Source organism: Cataglyphis hispanica, chromosome 15 (assembly GCF_021464435.1).
Source record: "Cataglyphis hispanica isolate Lineage 1 chromosome 15, ULB_Chis1_1.0, whole genome shotgun sequence".
NCBI classification, from domain to species: Eukaryota; Metazoa; Arthropoda; class Insecta; order Hymenoptera; family Formicidae; genus Cataglyphis; species Cataglyphis hispanica.
The window spans coordinates 2,421,292-2,444,561 of record NC_065968.1 but is presented as its reverse complement, the minus strand read 5'-3'; the positions used below and the strand labels follow the sequence as shown (position 1 = coordinate 2,444,561).

Here is a 23,270-nt window from a genome sequence, read left to right as displayed (position 1 = left end):
CGTTTTTGGAAATCTCTAAATTCATTTATTTAATTCCCCTCTTCCTACACGTGTGTAACACGTTTTATCAAAATCAATTTCGGATTTGCGAGATTCTCTAGCACCAAAACAGCTCATTTGCGAATGGATTTACAGCCAAAATTGGCTTATTTTGGTATCCTTTATAATCATCTGAAGTTTGCCGGCCTAATTATAGGATATTTAAAATTATGTACCATTAACGCATCATTATATTGATGCAGTTTTGATTGTGAATTTGAAATAGACATGTGTATCACTTCGGCAGAATAAAGTGAAAGAGACTTACTCATCGTCTGGGGCAACGTCGAAAATGACAGAGCAAGCTGACAATTCCAGATCGGTAAATCCGCCCACAACTGGCGTGGCGTTCAGCGTGGAGAGGAGCACCACCATTTCATCGCTCAATTGCATCCCGTACACCACGAGTGCACTTTCCATTTAGACGATGACGACGGTCTCGCCGCAGCGTGATCAATCGCATCGTGCAAAAGCATTACCGTGCACATACATACATACACCCACAATGTGAGAGCGAGAAAGAGAGCGTAATCGCCGACGCACTCGAGTGAACCATCACACTGCTGTGTACCAGTCTGCGAAGATGCACTATGGAGAACCGGCGTAATCTCGTTACGAAGAAAAGAAAAGAAAGAGAGAGAGAGAGAGAGAGAGAGAGAGAGATTAGAGAGAAACACTGCGCGCACGTTATATACAAGCGCGATTATTTACGATATCATCGCGATACCAACAATACACCGACTCCTGCACCAAAATGAAATCGACATACTGGCAAAAATGCAATTTTATAAAAAATGCAAACGAGTTTGATATCAAACTACGAGCATGAAAATCACGCACGACACTCGCGAGATAAATAAAAGAAAGAAAGAGAGAAGGGAGGAGAGAGAGAGAGAGAGAGAGAAAACACTTAAAAAAAATCACAATCCTTCCACGTACAAACGAAACACAATGGCACTTTGATGATGAAACTGCGGGGTATTCGGCGTAAAGATAGCCCAAAGACAGAATCATCAAAAACCATCCGAATTGACGGCGCATAAACGTCCTCGCGCGTCGTTTCTTCGAGATTGTAAAATTATAATACACCGGCGAGAATGTAGAGGACTTTTAGGCGGCGGGAACGAAGCGAGTGTCGGCGTTAAGGAAGAAACGTAGTGTTGGATCCGTGCGGTCTCGACGCGTTTAGCAGCTCCATCTTGATTCGACTCGACTCGGACTCGGCGATGGTTGCTGGTCGCTGGGCGCTTTCGCTCTCGGAGTCAAGTCCCGCGCGCACACGTTCCCTCCAACTATTGTTCGCTCACTCCTCCGTTCGTCCGTCCGTTCTTCTCGGGAGACTGCCGGGGAAAACACACACACACACACACGCTCAAGCCGCTTTCACTAACACGATAAATCCATTGTGAGAGAGAATTCCTGGCGGCGCATTCCGCGTGTACGTAAGAGTACAACGGCGAAAAGAGCTCCGTGAGACAAAAAATAAAAGAGAGCAAGAGAGAGAGGGGGGAATAGAATCGCCGAGACACGACTCTGCTCGGACTCGACCAACTTGTGGATGTAACTCGTTACGGGGGCAAAAAGACGGAAAGTGGAAGTGGAGGTGAAGGAGAAAGAGAAAGATGTGCTCTCACGAGGAGGGGAAAAGCGAGGAAGCGGGAAAGAGGAGAAGATGTAGAAGAAAGCAAAAGTGTGCGTGTGTGTATCCGAATGGAGGTGGGAGGTAAGTGAGCACGAGAAGTGGGGGAAAAAGAAAGGAATACCGATATACCAGAGAGACGAAGGAGTGGGGGGAAAGAAATTAATGCATGCCAAAGAGAGGAAGAGGAGGAAGAAAGAGAGAGAACGATGGAGGAAGAAAAACGCAAGATGCGCGCGGGAAGAGTGGAGGGAACAGAAACAGAGCCGCGTATATGATCATCGTATAAATAGACGAGAGACGATATAGTAAAACTCCTAGGGCAGGTAGGGATGCTCGTAACATGCGACCAACTGCTTTACACGCGCTCGCTTCCTATCCAGCGTGGGCTCTGCCGTGCCAGGAATGAGGGAGAAAGAGAGAGAGAGAGAGAGAGAGAGAGAGAGAGAGAAATAATCACCAATACACATACAAAGCCGAACCAGGAGGCGGTGCGCGCGCACGCACGTGTATGCACGCATGCACAAATGCATCGGCGCGCGTGCGCGCATACACACGTCGACGTAGTAATGCAGTAGCCCGTCCGAGTTCACTCTTGCATTCGCGTAAATTTTCGCAAATAGATATATATACACGCGCGTGTATATTTCCCAGCTTTACACTTGGCTTCGTTCTTGCACTCGGTGCCCGGGAAGCTTGGAGCATCGTTTCTTGGAGTCGCGTGCACCGATGCGCGTGTCATGTCATCGAGTACGCGGTCGCTACGCAATCTGGGAGAGCCTTTACCGACCGGGAGAATAACGCGGCTGTGACAACAACAATGATGACGGCAACGATGACGATGACGATGACGGTAATAATGACGATGATGGCGACGACGATATCGCTGCACGGAGAAGCAAACAAAGATTAAAAGCACCAAATTATCGACAAGCTCATCCGCGTAAATGTGTTTCGCGATGATCCTTTCGTAATGTCTCCCACCCCCACCTCGGATCCCTTTCTACATCCTTATCGATGAATTTTCCCCCACTCCCAGTCGTTCGCTTGCTCACGCGTGTGTACCGACTCGGGATTCGATTGCTCAACTGAACCGCTCGCGATGAACCAAGTCTAACTGAACACATACCCTCACCACTACTTTTTTCTCTACGATATCCGTCCTTTGCTCGTATCTCAACCAATAGGTACGAATATACACTTCAATCACTTGAATGGATTAAGGCGACGCATGCATTTACTGACAACCCCAAGCTGTCACGCTCGTTCACATTTACATAAACGCATACAGAGATACGTATTATACATGCGGTGTGGCAGAGAGAGCCACGCTCGCTCCCGTTGGTTGACATGTATCCGCCTCCACGCACAGCTCCGAGACAAGGCGCACACGGACGAATGCACTCGCGCACACTCCGTTATTCTACACGCTGCTGACGCTGACGCGCGAGTAGTGGCAGCGTAATGGCTCGTTCGACACGCGCGATCATCGATACTATCGTATCATATATGAGAGCGTCCGAAAGAATCTCTAACCCGGAGCAGCACACACCTACGCATGTAGGCAACGAACGGCAACCAGCCATCCGCCCGTCTGTCCATCGTCATCACAGGCCGTCACGGACTTCTAAGCTTCAGGAGCGTAGTCGTACGCGTCGTCACCCCACCTATATACAGGGGGGTCCGATAATAATATCATCCCTTTTGTGCAGGCAGAAAAGGGGAGAACCGAGGAGAAAAGTTCTTTATCGTTTTGCAATTTTCATGATAATTATTGAGAAATTAATTAATAAAGATCAGCCAATTCATCGAAACAACAGCCATTCATTTTTGAGAAAAATGGAGAAAATTAATATTAGTTGGAAAGACCAAACATTGTGTTTCTCAATTTAAAAAAGAGATTTTTCTACGCGACACACAACGGTGTTTTAGTTTAATTTTTTGAAAATCTAGAAAAATTAAAGTTTATGAGAAATCAAATATAGATTAACTTGCTCTTAAAGTTTATGAAAAATTAAATATAAATTAATTTTGCTCGAGTAAAAAAAGTTTAATTATTTTTGTTTAATGACGTAACGCTCGAGAGATAAATATACAGTTTATATATTCTAATCCATTCTCTTAAAAACTTTTAAAATTCTTTTACAAGCTTAAAGATATTAATTTGAAAGTCGAAAACATTAAATTTAGATTAATTTAGATTAATTTTCTCCAGTCTTTAATTAAAAAAAAAAAAAAAAAAAATGAATAAAAAGATGAATTTAATTAAAAAAAAACGAATAAGATTAAGCTATTATACTCTTTCAATTAATATTAATAAAAAATTACAAGAACAATATTTGATAATTAAATGCAATTGATGCACGCAACAATATTTCTCGTTGGAAACGGAAATGGTATTTCCGTGATGAAAATATCGAGACGTGAGTAGTTTTTGAGTTACGATACATAAAGAGTGAGGTTTTGATAAAATGTATGCTTGGCATTCAGATATATAAATATGTAAATTTGTAAATATATAATATTATACATAATCAAATCTTATATATATTTTTTTAAACAACCACACACAAACGCGCGCGCGCACACACGCACACGCAGGCAGTCTTACTAATATATTTTACTAATTGAAAAATTATCACACATAAAAATCTTCCAAAATAAATTACAAAATGTTTGTTCGATTTATATATATACAAGTCTCTCGATTAAGTAGAAATAAAATTTTTTCCAAAAGATGTGACTTATATTATTGCATAAATAATTGTTTTATAATAGATGATAGCAGAAATAAAAAAAAACATGGTTTCTTGCAGACTTTGTGTTACGTTATACATATATTTTTAGCAAGACGATTATGAATCTGATATCTTTTCTCTCTGTCCATCCACCTATCTGTCTGTTTGTCTGTCTTTCTGTCTTCTCTCTCACTGTTCCTCCCTCTCCCTTCCTCTTTGTGAGCTGATTACACACAGCTGATAGTCTCACATCGACAACTAACTGCTAGTTGAATCGCGACGAACTATGAATCATCCAAGTAGACCAAGTCATACGCTATTTCAGAGTCTCGAGTTGCTTTCAAATAGTCAAAAGAGTGATAAAACAAATTCAATTTAGTATATATTTATTATTATCATCTTTATATTTAACAGGGATCAGCGCATTTGACATTTCCCCTCATTTTTTGAAATGTCGATTCTTGCTATATTTTTCATTTTTATAGCTTGAATTATTTAAAATTTTTTTAATCTTTTTTATTCGTTTCCCTTGTTTTAAACAAATTTTTTAATTAAATTACACTAATATCTATTTTTTGCCCGATTTCAAAAATTTTCAATTAACAATAAGCAAAAAACATTTTCTGCTTATATTTATAAAATTCCAAAAATCTTTCTCTCATTTTTTGACAGATCTTTGCAAGAAACAAAAACTAAATTTTGCTTTTGTCAAGAATGTCTATTCTTTTTTATTTCATTGCATTCCAAGGCAAATCTTCACTTTTGAAATTTGTTAGACAACACAAAGCGTGCGCCATTAATTTCTTTTCATTATATATTTTTATTGGCACACAATTTTCAATACACTATTAACCCCTTAGTACACATATAACTGTCAAAATATACAATGACAGTCGCTCACGAAATAAGCGCAATGATAGAACCAATCAGCATCGCGGAAAAGAGGTCTCAATATTTCGATATAAACTGAATTCACTTAGTTAACATACCTTTAGAGAGGGATACACACATAGGAAACAGTTGTCATTTATTATTTAAAAATTGTTATTATTTAAATTTAATTGTTTGCGTAAGAATAAGAATTTGTATGCAACAATATTTTTTTAAGCTTGTCGAAGAGATAAATTAATATATGTATGTCTTCATTTTTTATCAAGTATTGCGAATGTGCTTTAAGATCGAGAAACTAAAATAAATCTGACGTAACAATACTTTTTCATAGGCTATATACAAACGTTCGGGATAAATTCGCATATGTACTTGTCATGTACATATAGTACAGTAGCTTACTACTTCAGTAACAATAAATAGAGGCAATCGTTAACACGCGAATAAACAATCTACTTCATAATAAAAGCAAAAAAAGTAAAATAACAATAAAAATTTTAGTTTTAGGATAATATTAATTAAAATTAAAATACAATAATAAAAATAAAATGTGTGATAAATATTAATAAAGTAGAACATACAGTTGAATGATTTTAATAATTAAAATTAAAAGGTCACTAAATTATTTTTTTACCTATATTTTGCTTCACGTTTTTTAATCCATTAAACGCCAAAAGTTATAATTAATTTTCATAAAATTATTACTAATTAATTTTTATAGATAATATAATAATTTTGCCTTTTCTTATCTAATTAAATAATTGATTTGAAATAAATTAAAACTGTCCAGCAATATGGTTCGTATATACACGCATGAAGAGAATAAGAAAGATAAAAATTTCTTTATTTAAAAAAAATCTCTATTTCTTTAAAAAAGAATTGCTCCGAATAAAAAATATGATAATTCCTTAAAAAAAAGAGAGCTAATAAAAAAATTATTACACACATACAAAACAATAATAGTAGTAGTAAGTAACGAATACCAATACGCTATACTACTCGAGCAGTGAGATGCTGTTGAATGGGTCGTGGCCTATTGGCTAGCCTTAGGTCACGTGCACACTGCTAGACATTCATTCTCCCTTCGCAACTGGTCTACATATAATTTGCGTACATGCGTCGGCTGCGCGCGCCAGCCATCGCCATTGCTGTCGCTACGGCATACAAGTTCATTCTAAAATCACCGCGCAAAGTACTTCGACACACTGTATTATACGGCGAGATGGTTAAGAGATGAGCGCGAGACGTAAATCACTCTTATGACGTTTCGAGAACGTGCAGATTTTCCGCAGCGCAATTTTTATGCGGACACAAAAACCTTTTCCCCAAATTCAAGCAAGTAATATTAATATTTTAATTTATATATAAAAATAAGACAATATACATATATATACATATCATACATATATATATATAAACCCCATAATTGAATTCATTCTAAGGCTATCGATAATTTTACATAGCATTTAACGAATGCATGTCACATTTCATTTTAAGAGATTTTAGTGTTTCAAATTATACAAGGTGTCCCAAAATTAAATGTCAAAACTTCGGAAGCGTGTGGGGGGAATCGATAAATTAGGAAAAAAAATCCATTAAAATTTTGCTCGTTTTTGCTTTGTTTTGAAGAAAATCGCAAAAAAAAGAAACAAAAAAATTTTCAGCAAAAATCTTAAAACAACACTATATTATATTACACTATAAAATTATTAGGTTTATCGAAAAATATCATGAGATAAAAATCGTAGAATTAAGGAATAATGAAATTAAGAACAAAAAGTGAATTAAATAGATAAGATTGAGAATTATAAATAAATACGCGACAATGCGAGATTATTGTGTTTGTATCCTGTTTACTTAAATATTTATTATTTAAATAAGTAATAAATAAGTGACAAAATAAGAGTTCTTTCGTTTCAGTTTACTTATTTATTTGCACTTATTTATTTATATTGTCACTTCTTTAATGATAACAGGCATAAATAATAAACTAAAGTTTATCAAATTCAACGAAACTTACGCCAGCATGACCCCAGAAATATTATTTAGATTAGATTAGATTAGGTTAGGTTAGACAAAATTTTGTAGAAAAAATTAATAAATGTTTAGATAAAAATGGACAAGTTTTAAGATCTAATATAATAAAAAAATAATGGTCTGGAAATCTTTCATTTAATTTATAATTTTATCATTAGTTTGAATGCACTCTACTTTAAAATTTAAATGCTTATAATTTTTAAAAGAAGCATTTTTTTTTTCAAAAAAATGTCCTAGATAAAATGTATTTGTTTTTTCTCGTAGAATTCAAATATGTAACATTTTATAGAAGAACATTTTATAGATTTTATATTCTATTTAAAATTGTAAAGTCACTCTCTGCTTTCTTTGGAGAAAGAGCAGGGCAATTTTATGTTTATGTAATTAGAAAGAATCCTTGAATACGTCAAAAATTCTCAAACAACTTTTCGACAAATATTTTTATATATTATTAGTTTGTAACACTTTACGTGGACCATCCTATATATTACGCATACGCGCACGCTCGTATAGAATCATATCCTGAAAGGTAAGTACTCTCTATATAATTATATCGTATAATTTTAAGGATAGAAATTAAATTTTATAGTAATTTTTCTTTTCGACGAATTACATGTGGCACAAATGCATCTTTTAGATTTGAGGCAAATCGCGATTGGCTTGCCCTATATTACGAAGCGAGCGGGAGACTAATAGTAAATTGGACAATGTTACTCGCTGCTTGCTTATTTTGTACGTGCCAGCGTGCGATTATACACACGAGCATTCGTGTTGTAAGTTTTTTCTCTCCTTTCCTCCCGTTTTTTTCCTTTTTCACTGCACATTGCGAGCGCAAGTATATTGATCGCTACTTAAATCGCAACCAACTATTTTCGTTACAGGACATAAGAGGATTCCAAAATTGCCAGCGCGTATCGATTGTTAAGAAACTGGTCGCGCAAATAATTTGCGATAGTTGAGTATTGTTCGTCGTGATGAATGAAAAGCTGCGGAAAGCAAGACAGAAAGAGAGAGAGAGAGAGAGAGAGGGAGAGAAAAGAGCGAATCGAACAACGGATGACGATGCAGTCGTGTAATTGCTGCCAAGTGTTGACACGCTCCGATTACATAAATGCGGAAAAAAAGAGCCTAACAATAAAAAAGAGATAACTGAGAGTATCTGAGAACAGGCGATATTTAAAGTCGCCAAGTCCTGTCGAGTGGTGTCCGTTATGGTGGACCTCACATGGACTCCCTTATCTCCTCGTCGCGTGCAATTATGCTCAATCTTATCTCGATATCGGCCGAGGTGAAATGAAAGGATGAATCGTTTTCATCGATATTTGTGTGCGTCGAATCCTTAACTTTCAAAATAAATAACGGGTTTTTGGTCGTCGTCGCGTGCGCGGGCTTGTGTGTGTGTGTGTGCGCGCGCGCGCGCGCATCATTTCAATAATAATATAATTTATCTACTTACTCTTCGAAATGTGAGTTTCTTTAATCTAAAAAAATATAATTTTTTAAGAATTTGTGATATTCCGATATCGTTAAGAATGCGTGATATCTCGATCGCAGATTTTTATCGCTACCCGTTTGTATCACACGGTTGTATCGTTTTGTAAAAAAAGAAAAAAAAACTTTTAATGACCTACTCAAAATATACCAGTAGAAAGTATCTTTAAAGCTAATCGTGACGCTGACGGACGCCGTGCGATGATGAGGATTGGTAAAGAAATCGCGATTGTCCTCCTACGATATTGCCTCCGCACCCCGTAATCAGTAGAAGGCCAGACTGCTCGGCAGCAGCATCGTCACATCACCCCTTCACACACACACACACATGTACACACATACGCTATTATTATAACCGACGTAGAATCAATCACCGTACGCTTGCTTGCGTCATCCATAATCTCCTGCGTATTACATATCATGCTTTGAGTTGGTAATACGTTCACTGTTCACGACATAATTTTTATGCATTCGTCAGGTGAGATTTCAGACATTTACAACTTGCGAGTATCAAACCGTCAAGTACGGTAATATTATTTATATACGGCAAAGTTATACCTTTCCTTCGCGAAACATTTGCGCGAAGAGAAGATCCTTCCATTTCGCGAAACAGACGATTTATATAAAACAATAATTGATCTAAATTGATCAAAACTAACTTGTTTTCTTTTTACATTTTTTTAAATCATTGGAGAAAAATACAATATTTTTTAGAATATTTTCCCACAGTTGTACGTTAAAATTCTCTAAAAGATTAACAAAAAAAAAAAGATATAAAAATTTAAGTGAAATAGATTTAAACGCTCATAAGTATTACAGATCTGTGAAAAGTTTGTTTCGACCAACTTTAAGTTTAAAAATTTATTTCTTAGATGACCTTTAAACTTTTGATTTTTTGACCATGATTTTTTGGAAGATCGTACGCACGCGCGCGCGGCCGCGTGTGTGTATGTGTGCCTGTATATATTTGTGCCCTCCACAAATGTAACCATAAGAACACAAAACAAACTCGTGTATTCAATAAATCAATACTACAATACAAATAATAGACATTATATGAGCATTTCTATATAAATTCAAATTGTCATGTATGCTTTTGAAAAAGATGAGAGCTACATCACCGAAAAAGACTCGCACGCAAAAAGCAATGATGAAGATTGCACCAAAATCGATGACTCATGATAAGATAAACATACTTCTTGTTATATTCATATGAAACTTTTTAAAATTTATTCTCCACAAAACGTATATTTTTCAAGATATTATAGTTATTTCAAACTTTAACAATTATGAACTAATTTATTTCAAATTTAAAGATATTTATTCTTCATAATTTTATAATCTATTACTGTATTGACAATGCGTTAAATCTTTTTCTCAATATCTTATTTGCTATTGCAAAAAAAATTAACTTTAATACTTTTGTTAAAAATTGTAATGTTCAAGTTTGACGAGCCAATTGTCGTCATTAAAATGTATCAAATATATACTTTTAATAGAAGAAAAGACACTTGGCGAGAAAAATATTTTCGAATAATGGAGTGTTCAAGTAGTAAGATATTCTAATATCGCAAAAATTCCATATACAGGGTGTCCCAAAACTACCAAATTTCCTTTTAATGGCAGATTCCTTAGAACATTTCAAGACGAAAATCCTAATACCAAACTGTCGAGACTATAATAGTTTTTAAACGGGAAGCGATTATATTTTACGAATGAGAGAGCTGAGATTTCGAATAGTTTAAAAGCACTTGAGTTTTTGTAACAAAAGCAAAAAAAAAAAAAATGTACAATGCATGTAATTGCACAATGTACGTTACGTTTGTTGATATATGCTTCAATTGTGGACACGTCATTTAAATATATTCATATATTCCTAACATTCCATCATAGTTTTTTTGCAACTGGTAACATAACATGAGTCAGAATAAGATAGCCATAGATTTATGGAATGACTAGCTACTATGAAATTTCCATTCCCCTTACTGCGCATGACAATATTCTTCCATTGATAATAATATTATCATGTAAATTTAATTCGTGATACATATTAAATGAAAATATCGCAAAGCTTCTTGCACTCAAACCGTTAAAAGTTTAGCACAAATCTGCAATTGGAATCGCAAGTGCGAATAGAATTTTAAATTTTTCTGCTATCTAACTTGGCTGTAATGCAAGAATTTATAATTTTAAACAGTGTTATGAATACAATTAGAAAAATCTTGTTATAGTAAATATTTCATTTTCTTATAAAACAAAATTGTATTTTTTTTTTTTTTAAGTAAAATTGTCTGCAAAAAAAATTCCATTTTAATACAAAATTCTGAAGACTATTATTTCTCAAGAGAACAACTTTGCTCAAATTCTTAAATTTTATTTCAACGATTACTTGTTCCAATTATGTAATTATGTTATAATTATAAACAAAATTGAAAAATATCAAAAGGAGATTATATATCCAATTTTATTCTACTTATTTATATAGTCGATACCATAATTAAAATAAAAGTGAAAAAAAAGGGTATATCAAAAAAATTATTTCATAGAGAAATTATTTCGTGGTAAATAAGTCCATTATAAAGAAAAATTGTGAATAAAGTTGAAAAATAAAAAAAAGATTTTATTCCATACTATATTCTTTTATACATATATGCGTGCGTTCTTCTCTTTTATATTATACGTTAAAGATTTTTCAATCCAAGATAGCTTTACCATAACAATTCTCTCTGCTCTAGTTATATCCGTGTATACGTATCGTAACGATATAGTCGTACTACGTGCAGCCTGAGCCTGCGATATATGCCTTTGAAAATATTTCATTCAATGTTCGCAGTGCCGCATGTACGGCATGTGCCAAGCATTGACCGTGGACAACGCGCGTCTAGCGCGCGTCTATTAAGCCTATTCCATCGTCTATTAAAAGAATACCCGCTTGTAACGTCGCTATTACGTATACCCGCCGTGTGTTAATAACGCACACATACGCGTACCTTCACATTCGCGTTTGCGCGCGCACGCATTCATGTGCGCGCGAATAAACCACGAGGAATTGCGTGTCGCCGCGCGGCGTCTCGACGCGCTTCCTTGTAGTTCTTTGTGAAGCGTCGCCGCCCGCCCGGTTAGCAACAGATTTCACCAGGTTCGGACGAGCCGTCGAATAAGAAAGACCCCCGGCAGCCGCGTGACTTAGAGAAGGAGAGTGAGAGAGAGAGAGAGAGAGAGAGTTCCACCCGCTTTATTCCGAACGAAGGTGTGGGCACCTTCGCGAATCGATCCGCGAATACGGAACGAACAAGGTAGACGAGCGTGCAATTGCTTGACAATTCTCATTTAATTCTCTTACTGTGGAAAAGATAATTTGAGTCAATAATCGAAAATATAAACGCAGGAAGCATATTGGTTTTCATCAAGAATTATATGTACGCGTAACTTACACGTTTAATATGGTTGAAGTTTTTTATTATCTTTTAAATACAATCAGTGTATTATCACTGAAAAACGATGAATACAAATGAAACTCAATCAAGTCGATAGTTACAAAATTGTAAGTCAATGAAATTTTCCTCCCAAAAACGATTGTTTCCTTCAATGATATTTTAAAATGCATTATATATAATATTATATTTGAAATCAATTTTAAGTCATATTTTATTAAAAAAGATATCTTTGTTTGATCAAAAATCTTGTTCATTTTTACATTAAATTTGTGTGTGTGTAAAAAGTTATTAAATAGTATTAAAATTTTTATTAATGTCAAAGAAAATTTACAAGCTTAATATATACAGAGTGTCCCAAAAATTTTGACACACCTGAAGTGTGAAGGTAGATTGGACCGAAAAGAGTCGGAAGGTCCTGTACTATTTTCCTCTATAACGCTTCAGAAAGAAGTTATTATTGAGTAAAGTTTGACTAATCAGCGCCGATCTTTAGCCGGACACACGTCAGTAAGCCGCACCTGGTAATGAAGCGCCGCTGTAACAGCTGAACGCTCGCGCACACCATCAGGCGCGTGGCTCACCAACGTGCGCTTGACTAAAGATCGGCGATGATTGGCCAGACTTTACTCAATAATAACTTCTTTCCGAAGCGTTATAGAGGAAAATGGTACAGGACTTTTCGACTCAGTTTGGCTCAATCTACCTTCACACTTCGGGTGTGTCAAAAGTTTCGGGACACCCTGTATATACATATATAATTTGCACATATTTGGTTTATTTTTTTGTTTCAATATGGAATATTCGAATGGAAAAATTAATTATTTGAAATAGTATCCATATTATTTGAAATAGCATCCATGTGTTTTTTTTTTATTCAACATATTTTTCCCCCAAAAATTGTCAACTTTTGTTAGAAGAGATTTAAAGCCCGAATCACACTAGCGGTTCGCGGACGCGACTGCAATTGCATCTGCATTATGCTCCAATCGCATCATTCAATGCTTTTTAATTAGCTGAGAATCGCAATCGCAGATGCAATCGCAATCGCGGCCGTGGCTGCTAATCGCTAGTGTGATTCGGGCTTAACATGTGCTGTAATTTTACGAATGACTGATTATACATAATATTCAAAAAATACATAATAAAAAATCATATATTAATGATATATTAAATACAATAAACTTTTTCTCTGCAAGAAATTTCGATAACCGTATCTAAATAAATTCTGTATAAAACTGTATCTAAATCTAAGTAAATTAAAAAAAAAATTTCTCGTTTAATACCAATTTCAATTTTTTTTTTTTATTTTATTATATATCATATCACATAAATGTCGGATATATGTATAGAATGTTTATTAATTCATCTTCAAAAGACAGATATCTTAAATTGAAATTTGTTTTGAATAGATGTAACGCATTCGGATAAACTGTTATCCGAATACTCGAGACAATATCGAAGGAATTAATAAGTAATATTAATTGCGCGGATTCAATTGAATTTAGCGAGATGCCAAAGCTACGCGTCTCCCTTCTTGAAACATTTACCTGGTTTTATCGCGCATAAAAATTGTCATCTAGTTCACTCACGCATGCTGCATTGGTGATCCGTGAACAGCAAAAGTTCTTTTTGTTCGTCGATGAATCAAGATTTCATGCGCTTATGCGATTCGTATTTACGAAATGCTCTACATAAGGACGATTCGCACGATACTTCTGACATACATTGCATTTGTATGTTGAACAAAATTATATAATTCCTACAAAATTAATTTCTCTCTCTCTCTCTCATTTTTAATATTTATCAAATATTTTATTTACGTATGAAGAGTACGTATATCATTATATGTAGGGTATCCCAGAATTAAGCCAACAAACTTCAGGTGATTATAAAAGACACCAAAACAAGCCAATTTTGTCAATAAATCCACGAATGAGCCATTTTACTAGGAAGCTTTTGTATAAAACATTTTTTGATACCTCGAATAATTTTCAAGATATATCGAAAAAAGCAAAAAACCACTCTACATGTGAGAGGTGTGATTTCATCCATTAAAATCGTTTTTGAGTCGCAACTAAAAATTTCTACATTAATCTATTTACCTCCCCCTTTCTCTATGTGTGTAAAGTTTCATCAAAATCAAAATTTTCGGGTTCGCAAGGTTCCCTTGTTAATCTTTGATACTTTAGTGCCAAAACGATTCATTTACGAACATGAGTTTATTGACAAAATTGGTTTTAATGGCCTTTATAATTTTCCTTTGTCGGCTTAATTCTGTGACACCTTGTATATATAGAAACTTTATGTATTGCGGTTAGGGTTGCCACCTTTTTTTAAAACAAATAACGTACGTAACTCTTTTAAGAACAAAAAAAAGTACACCGAATAAAAAAAAATACATATTTTTTATATTATTTATACATATTTTTTATTACTTTTAGCAATATCTAATAAGTGTTTGTCTTTTTCAAAGAGACTTTTATAGCATCTTTACAATCAATATTTAAATTTAAATATATTAGCAATTCATTTTTAACTAAATTTAGAAAAGCTTTTCCGTTTCACGCATTGAACGTATAGATCGCCTGAAAATCTATAAATTATAAATTTCCAGGCGATCTATGCGCTCAATGCGTGAAACGGTGACATCACCGTAAAAATGATAATGAAAACTTAGTATTCGTAAAATAGAGTATTTTAGCGTACTTTATTACTTTTACAAAGTGTAAAATATGTTCGTCCAAAATAACGTACAATACTTTATTTTAAAGAACGGGTGGCAACCCTAATTGCGGTAAAAAGGATATCATAGAAGGTGTTTCATAAATGGTAGGCAAAACTTCAGTAATGAATTTCTAATGCTTAGAAAAATAAAATTATATCAATATAGGTCTAGAAATGATTAGTTTCTAAGTTATTAAGGTTTTTGTGACACAATTTTCTTCACATCGTGTTAGAGAAAATGTCCACTTTCTGTCTCAATACAAACTCGGCTCATCATCTCATTGAGTCACGAACGCGTTTTCAAATTTCTGGCGTATCGTGTGAAAAGCTGTCACAATTCGGCCGCGGAGAGTTTCTACATCATCCATTGCAGACGAATACGCTACATAACCTCACAATAAAAGTCCAATGGATTCAAATCTCATGAGCCAAGCAATTGATCTACCTCTACTTATCCTCTTATCCCCTAACAATAAGACGATGTGACGAGAATTTTGTCATAAAAATTTTAATAATTCAGAAATTAATCACTTTCGGATCTATCTTGATATAACTTCTTTTTCTCTCTCTCTCTCTCTTTCTCTTTCTCTTTCTCTTCTCTAAGCATTAGAAATCCATTACTGAAGTTTTGCCCATCACTTATAAAATACCTTGTACATAAGAATATCCTATTAAAGATGCTAACTTTTTTACAAGTTTTTAAGCATCGAAAAAAATTTTAGTCTAATGACATTTTTTTTTTTTTTTTTTCATACACTAACTCTCTTATACTTAAAGCTTGTTTACAACTCATGTATACGACATGTATGTGCTTGATGGTATTTACAGTCTATGACGTTTAGCGTTAAACGAGTAATAAAGAGAGTATGAGCTTAACTGTCGTGCCTAACGCACTCCGCGCGTGACCCTCCCTCACCCCCTCTCTCCCCCCCCCTCTTCTCTCTGATTCACCCGCAATGCCGGGGCCAGCTCTCACAAACGCGTTCGATCCCATGGAGCTCACGTGCCGTAAATTATTCGGTGAGAATAGCAGAGAAGCTAGAGGAGTCGTGCCGTGACGCATGCGCCGGCACGCTCGGTGCAGAAATTAAACCTACGACGAGAGAATCGCCCGCGATCCAAATAACTTGTCACGGAGAAACAGGTTTCTACAGGTCACGCGCGTGCACATACACGTTCCTCTACTGTACATTGTATGGATATTCGCGGATAGACGACTTCAACCTTTGCTAGTACTATGAATTTTCTCTTCGTAAAGATTATCGATTTTCCTTCACATCTAATTCAGCAAATTCTATTATGACGAAACTCATTAAAATATGATTATGATATTCATGCAATTATATTCGATTTTGTAATATGATTACAAAAATAAAACTTGGTGAAGATGTCAAATATTAAAGATGGATGTGTGTCAGCTATTTCAATTTTTTTTTCATTAGTATTGGACTATGAATTTTGTCAATAAATATACATGTGTGTGTGTGTGTGTGTGTGTGTGTGTGTGTGTGTGTGTGCGGGCGCGTGTGTATAACCGCGATTATTTTTTTAAATTCTACTAATTTCTTCTAATCTTTGTAATATAATTACAAAGATAAAACTTGATGGAAGTGTAAAATATTAAAGACGGACGTGTGAGATATTTTAATTTCTTTTTCAGTAGTATTGTATAAATTTTATTGATAAAAAAAATGTGTGTATGTGTGTGTAATTGCGATTATTTGTTTAAATTCTACTTTGTAATTACAAAAACAAAATTACAAAAATAAAACTTGGTGTAAAATAATGGACGTGTGTCAATTATATTAATTTTTTTTTTTCACTAGTATTGTACTATGAATTTTGTCAATAAAAAAATATATGTATGTTTGTGTGTAATCGCAATTATTTGATTAAAATTTTAAAAATATAAAATACATTTATACAATACATTTACAATATATTTATAAACTGTCAACGTGTGTGTGTGTATATATATATATATATACAGGGTGTACGGCATCAATCGCATCACCCGTTGTATGCAGATAGAGCAGGCAAATCTGAGGAGAAAAGTCCTGTACCATTTTTTTCTATAACGCTTACTAAAAGAGTTATTATTGAGTGAAGTCTGACCTATCATCGCCGATCTTCAGCCGGGCGCATGTCGGTGAGTCGACATCTGAGCGCTCACGCACACTACCAGGCGCGCGGCTCACCAATCAGCTAAAGATCGGCGATGATAGGTCAGATTTCACTCAATAATAACTCTCTTATTAAGCATTATAGAAAAAAATGATACAGGACTTTTCTCTTCAGTTTTGCCTGCTTTACCTGTACACGACGGTGAATGCGATTGATGCCGGGTATGTATATGATAATATATCCTGTATATGATAATAATCTTTTGATGATAAATCAAGATAAAAATAAAGTGTAAGAAAATTATCGAATTATCAGTAGAAACTAGAATAATATATATGCGCCTTACATATACGCGTAATTAATACGCAATTATATAACATAATACGACATGACGAAATGGGCAAAACATATTTCCACCCAGTTACCAAAGAGAAGGCAACTCAATATTTTTCGTCCATGGATATCTCGTATAGTCCAGAAGCGAGTCTCAAAGAGGTAACTTGATCTTACGCGTGTTTACGCGTAATTAGCGGGCCTAACTTAATGTTAGGCAGCGTGTATTTTGCAGCGATATGAGGCGAACCACGCAACGCGACCGCAGACGGATAACGATCCACGAATATTTACGTCGTCGGTTGATTAAAACGATTCCGACGGTCGTCTACCTCCACGGCCGACGTCTATTTTCAAGTAGATTCCGTCGTATACTCTCGACGTTTACATTTCGAATTTCATTCGTACAAACACTCGTTTGCAAGCACGCATTAGCAGTTTCGCATCAGCCGTGCGTAACGCAGAGTCTAATTGCATTTTCATCTATGCCTTCAACCGAGCAACGATTTATTTACTTTCCTCGTTTTTCCCGTTCCTTTTCTTTCCTGCTTTTTTTTTCTCGATATGTCAAAATCAATGCGTTTCGAAAAAAAAATACACAAAAAAAGATTATTGCCATCAACGAAATGAAAAGCTTTATTTTAGCGGCTAACAAAAGAGAAAATACATATAACAAGAAAATACACATATAATGTTTTTATATTTTCCATTACATATATTTGCTGAGTATGTTTATTAATTTTCCTAATTTTTCTTTTTCGTCATACTTTAAATTGAACAAGTTTTAACTATTCTCAATATGTATATATGTTGCAAAAATTTTAAACATTGGAAAATCATAACCGTGGAAGGTAATAAATAATTGTCTCGAATTTTATATGCACAATTAACATATTACTTTATGCACTCTATATTCATACATACACCTATCTTGCCAAAAAAAAATTAGACAATTTTTTTTTTTATGGTTGGATAATAAATAATAATAATTGTCGCGACTTGATGGCGACACTTCTATTGATTGGGAACTTGCTCCATCGGCAAGAATAATGAAACGTTAACAAATTTTAATTTACAAATTTTAATTGTGCACAATAATATCCTCGACATACATATTGTAACATTTTTTCTAACATCACGTTTCTATTGAAAATTGTTTCATGCATATGTCGTTATCGGCTACGCGTATAATTCCGGAGCGCAACGAAACGATTCGCAAGAGTGAACTTTTCCCATTGTATTACGCGAAAGCGATTCTCGCACGCAATTCTTAATATCATGTACGAAGGGGGAAAAGGCCGAGTCTTGGCGGCTATAAGTCGCTCCACATGTAATACGATCGGCGTAAGAAGCTTCCCTTTACTTCTCGACCTTATCCGCAATTTACCACGCGTAGTGCATGTTGGCCGTCTCTCTCTCTCTCTCTCTCTCCCTCTCTCTCTCTCTCACCACACACACACACACACGCACACGCACGCACGCACGCACAGTTGCTTTCCCAGTTGATTGAACAGACAAATGAACGAACGAACAATCGTACGGATGACCGAATGGCCGATAAGATGCGTTTTACGATGCATTTTATGACAACACGATTGAGGGGATCATCGTCTTTTCGCTTCCTGACAAAGAATTCGCACTTCTGATCAAGGACAGACCGCGGTGACCCTGACTTTATTTCTTATCATGGATATACGAAATTCGTTTACCGAAAAAAAAAATATGAACATGAATATGCATTACGGTTTATTCTATATATCAATCTCACGATTGTATTCTCCAGATCAAGACGTGGAAATGAAAAAGTAAGGTGTTTTTAAAGCAGTTAGTTATAAAAATAAATTAATTATAAAAATAAATTAAAAGATAGATTTTAGAAACGTTTCTTATTTCAGTATCTGTGATCCTGAAATCTTATCTGTGATATGCAACGGCTAAAAGCGTGATATTTTCAAATCCAACCATAGAGAAAATTTTGTTTTCACAAAAAAAATTTGTTTCCAGTGTTTTCTATGCTAATGTTCAAAATGTTCCAATACGTCGCGAAATCAAATTTTTTGAAAATGTCCCATATGTATTGTATGTACGGATTGACCAAAAATTCAAATGTCTATAACTCAAAAACTGCTTCAATTATAGCATTGCAATTTGGCACACAAGTAAATAAGTATAGCACGCTTATTTACTGTCATTTTTATAAAAATTCATACAGTGTTTCTTGATTTTAAAGCAATTTTAATTTTTCAAAAAATGTCTGTGCAAGCTCTCTAATTTAAAAGCTACACATTTTGAGATATCAGGCTAAATTTTTTAAATTGAATAGAATATTATCAAAGGATGATTAGTATTTAATTTGACGAGGTTCGGTGAAAGAATTAATTTTTTATGAAATTTTTAATTTTTTGAGAAATGTCTGTGCATGATCTAACTTCTGTAAATTTTAAGAGCTCAAGCTTAATTCTTTTACATGGATAGAGTATCATTAAATGGTTGGTATTGAATTTATTGATGAGAATTGATGGAAGGGTTCATTTTGTATGAAATTTTAAATTTCTACCTTTATAATATGATCTCTAAATTTTCTGAGTTATATAAAAATATATAAAAAAAAAAAAAAACGTATAAATTATAAACTTGCGCATTACTTCCTTATCATTTTATTTCGCTCAGGAAGCTTCATCTACGAGGAAGCTGAAATTGAAAAACCCGCTTGCTCTGAAAAGGAGCTGCGAAATAAAAAAGTGAAGAAGCAAGTGTGCCAAGTTTTTAATTTCCATTTTAATAATATGTTTTCATAATTGTCTCGCAGGATCATAAATATAATTGACACTTTTAAACGATTCAAAGTATTTATCCATTATTTTGTGTACCAATACATGAAAAATGCCCCATAATGGGTTAGTGCATAACAAACGATCGCACCGCATATTTACGGCGATAATATGTCTCTGAGGGGTGGGGTGGGGGTGGGAGGGGAGGGGAGGGGGGGGCTTATCGATATACGTTAAAGAGCAGCGCGAGCCAGCGTAACTAGCCGAAGTGGCGTATCGATTTGTGGACGTATTCGTCGTGTCGCGCGCGCGATTCCCGAGGGATGAACTCGCGCGAGAAATGTGCCAACTACAAAAATCTCGAGAATTTAATCCCTCCCCTCCGCCGCCGCCGCCACCACCCCGGAAAGAAAAACTTATTGTCGGTAGCTCTTCTATTCTAAAGATGGGAATAGAATAAGATGGATAGATGAAGAAGATAGGATAGATAAAGAAAGTAGAAACGAAAAGATTAACTTCATTCTAGAATGTGAAATTCGATCGATTTTAATTTTCGTGAATGTTGATCGCGTAATTTTCCAAACATACCATTGACCATAATTTTTAAAGTACAAAGCGCGCGAGATGCGTAAGATTTATTCGATCGATCTCTCGTTTTTTTTTTTTTGTTTTTTTTTCAACTTTAACGTTTATCATTCGTAGAAGATGCTCGTCATTTTCTAAGAGTTATTTCACCTAAGGGTTTTTTCGTGATCTTAACTCTCTGACAAATTCTGTGACTTCAAAGTAACAGTAGCGTTTGTTTGTTTGTTTGTCATTATTGAATTCGAGTATGTCGCTATATACTGTTAAGAGCCATAGTGACCTATTTTTAAAAACGTCAATCAAATACAAGAGACGTAAACACTGATGAACAAATATCCAAATCACATAATCGCGTTTCTCCTTCATTTTTAAAAACATATCAAAGTGGAAATAACCTTACTAATTAAGACAAAAAATAATCGTGCAAGGTTATATCCGTATTATTCCTCATTATCTGGATAACTTCACTAGCTGAATATTTATAAAAGTTAGAGTCGGAGAGAGAAAATCAAAGAATCGCTCGAGAATCTCATTTTCACTTCTCAACATTCATAAAAATAATTTATACAAGGTTAAAGTGTGTGTATTGCGCGTCTATTACAATGACAAGAAGGGTACAAACCGACATTAAACTCTGTCATTGCGGACATAAACACTTCTGTCATTACTCCGATATCGGGATAGTCGGATTCATAATAAATAGGAAGGGAATTGAAGAGATGCGAGCGTTTCTAGAGTTTTCAAAACTCGAATAGAATTTCTTACCTGTAGGTTGAGCAGTGATGAAAAATCGCCGGCTCACACAAAGGCAAAAGAGCGCTCGGCGCGTCGACTCGTCGTCGTTGTCGCCGTCGCCGTCGTGTTCGCCGCCGAGGAAGAAAGAGATGAAAGAGGAGGAAAAGAAGAAGGTGGAGGAGAAGGTAAAGGAAATAGCGGACGCGGAGACGATAGAAGCCGATATACTCGTCGTTCCGGGCACCGTGACGGCGCTGCTGTCGTTGTGTAGCACTCTCCTCACTTGGAAACCACTATCGTAGCACAACCGCACCTTCCTCCATGTTGCTTGCATGCGAATTCGACAAAGGGCGCCACTGAGCATTGATGCGCACACATCAGGAAAAGAAGCACGATCACTTCGTCGCGGAGAAGCACAACCGAACGCGCATGAGACTCTTTATGCGAACGAGCGAGCGAGCGAGCGAATGAGTGAGTGAGAGAGAGGGATGAGGGGGGAGCTCGGACGATGGGCCGAGCGGAGCGAATAAAGGGGAAATGGGATAAGGAGAAGAGAAAGGGGACAGGAGCGGGATGATATACGCACGCACGCACGCACGCAGGCACGCACGCACGCACGCACGCACACGCACACACACACGCACGCACACACACTCTCGCGATTACGCGACGTATAACCTCGTACAGTTTGTACGAAATTGAAATATGTTTAGCGTCGTTACCGTAGATTACGTACGAGAAACCCGCACTCGCGAAACTAACCCGAGGAACAAGAGAGAGAGAGAGAGAGAAAGAGAGACAGGAATCCGTGACGAACGTGACGTGTCGACGCTCGCGGCTAGGCGCCATTTACAGAGATTCATAGCACCGGCGCGAGCTCTCCCCGTTCGATCCCCACTCCTGTGCGTTTCCACCTCCCACCGCGCTTCCCCCGCCAACTCCCATCACCATTCGCTGCGATTGTCGCGCTTCGCGTCTCTCTTTCTCTCTCTTCTCTCTTTCTCTCTCTCTTTCTCACGCACACGCGTCAGTGTTTCTTTTCTACGGGTGCGTTCCACTTAACGACCGCAATGCTCGCGAGTATAATCTGTCTTTATTCAATTTTCGGTGAACAACAAGGATGAAATGATATCGTGAGCGTTGCGGTCATTAAGTGGAACGCGCCCTATGTCGAAATCAAGTCCAATTACTTCTTTTTTTCACGTTTGCGTTTTTTTTTCGTATGTATTCTGTCGGTCACTCCATATCCTCTCTTTTCCTTCTTTCGCGCTCATCCACGGTATAGGTTTCTATCGTAACTTGAAATGCTCTCTCTCTTTCTCGCTCTCCCTCCCTCTCCGTCACTCACTCTTTCTCTGTCTCTTTCTCTCTCCTTCCCTCTCTTTCTTCTCGCTCGTCGCTTCCTTGTCGCGGTCGCCGCTCTTCCACTTTATCACACCGCGCGCAGCGTTCTTCCTTTGTTGCACGTCGATGGTCCCATCCGACCTATCCCAATTACGAGTAACGTCCTTGAGGTGACTAACACTTTGTCGATCGCTGCTATCCGCGAAACAGTAACGTATATGAGATATATATTCATAGCGTTCACAGAAATTTCGTTAAAAATGTATATAAGCTCGTGCAGGGACAAATGATTCCCATAGTTATATTATACATATGACACATATTGCGTATTTTTATCTTTCGTATATTACTAATACAATCCGCGTCCGCGCGCATAATGTTTTCA

The 23,270-nt window shown here is 36.0% G+C and overlaps 1 protein-coding gene across 6 annotated transcripts in view; it reads right to left on the bottom strand.

Moving 5' to 3' along the window:
* LOC126854987 (protein capicua homolog) overlaps positions 1-22,432 on the bottom strand; it is a 52,234-nt gene extending 29,802 nt beyond the window's left edge. For 2 of the 6 annotated variants that reach the window (XM_050602235.1, XM_050602230.1), the window contains exon 1: positions 21,572-22,431. The gene's annotated coding sequence lies outside the window, so the exon portion shown is untranslated. Of the gene's footprint in view, positions 1-307; positions 628-978; positions 3,417-21,571 lie in introns of those variants that run through there. The other 4 variants (XM_050602231.1, XM_050602232.1, XM_050602234.1 and 1 more) reach the window with 4 other exon arrangements.
* Between the last annotated feature and the right edge of the window lie 838 nt (positions 22,433-23,270).